The 966-nt window shown below is 46.5% G+C and overlaps 1 protein-coding gene across 1 annotated transcript in view; it reads right to left on the bottom strand.

The window, feature by feature from the left end:
• Positions 1-339, bottom strand: part of NAT8L (N-acetyltransferase 8 like) — a 31,641-nt gene extending 31,302 nt beyond the window's left edge. Inside the window, exon 1 of the mRNA XM_026846845.1 lies at positions 296-339. The gene's annotated coding sequence lies outside the window, so the exon portion shown is untranslated. The remainder of the gene's footprint in view (positions 1-295) is intronic.
• Positions 340-966: the final 627 nt, after the last annotated feature.

Genomic DNA, 966 nt, shown 5'->3' with positions numbered 1-966 from the left:
TAGCAGCAGGCTCAAGTGCCTGCAGAGTTCCCATTTCTAACGAGCATATTCTGCAACTGCAGCCAGAGCAACCCCCAGCTCCCAAAGCCTGCGACTGTCTGAACCGGAGATCAAAATGTACGATTACAGAAGACGGCCCGGCGCAGGTACAGCAGCACCCTTGCTGTTCTGTGGATGGATTAGCCAAAAGAGCAGTATCTCCTGCTCGAGAGTGGAGCCTCCCACGGGAAGGAGATCCTCCCCCGGGGAGACACGAAACATACAGCATCCCCACATCCCCCCTGTCATGTCTCACCTCAGCAAGGATCAGTTGGACTCCTGCACTCAGGAGATACCTGGTAGCCCCAAATTCACCAATGCAAAGGCAGAATCTGTGGATGGGAAAAAAAAAAAAATCAGAGCAGTGTTTGCGTTTGAATTCTGAAAGCTTCGGGCCAAAGATAGGAGGTTGCTGTTTCAAAAATATAATTAAAATAACACTTAGTTTCCATATGCCTGGGTTAAGTAGGCATTTATTTTTGTTTTATCCTTTCTAGTCAGATGCATTGCTTATTTATGAAATAACTACAGTAATAAAAACAACCCATGTCTTTAAAAAACCCAACACTGCAGTTATACAACAGGCAGGGGAGCTCCCAGTTCCAGTCCCAGTTTATGGAACTGAGTGTTTGCAGATGAGTTATCTTTAGAAAGGCACTAAATACTTGTTTACTATTTATGCTGCCACATTTGAGCATCTTTTGAACAGTAATTAGTACCCTCTGTTCCCCTGAGGTGAGGGGGTACCGTCATCCTCAGCCACAGAGAGGGAACTGAGGCACAGAGGGACACAGTGATTTATGCACCATCATGCAGTAACTCGAAGAAGACACAGGCACCAGACCAGATTTCCTGAGTCCTTCCCCGCTGTCTGAATGCCAAACTTTGCCTTTCTCATTGCAAAGCCAGGATTTCGGCTTTCTCTGT

This window comes from Athene cunicularia, assembly GCF_003259725.1.
Source record: "Athene cunicularia isolate RWA chromosome 4 unlocalized genomic scaffold, athCun1 chr4_part1, whole genome shotgun sequence".
Classification (NCBI taxonomy): Eukaryota; Metazoa; Chordata; class Aves; order Strigiformes; family Strigidae; genus Athene; species Athene cunicularia.
Note: the sequence above shows the minus strand (reverse complement) of the source record. Positions and strands in the feature narration are given on the sequence as shown.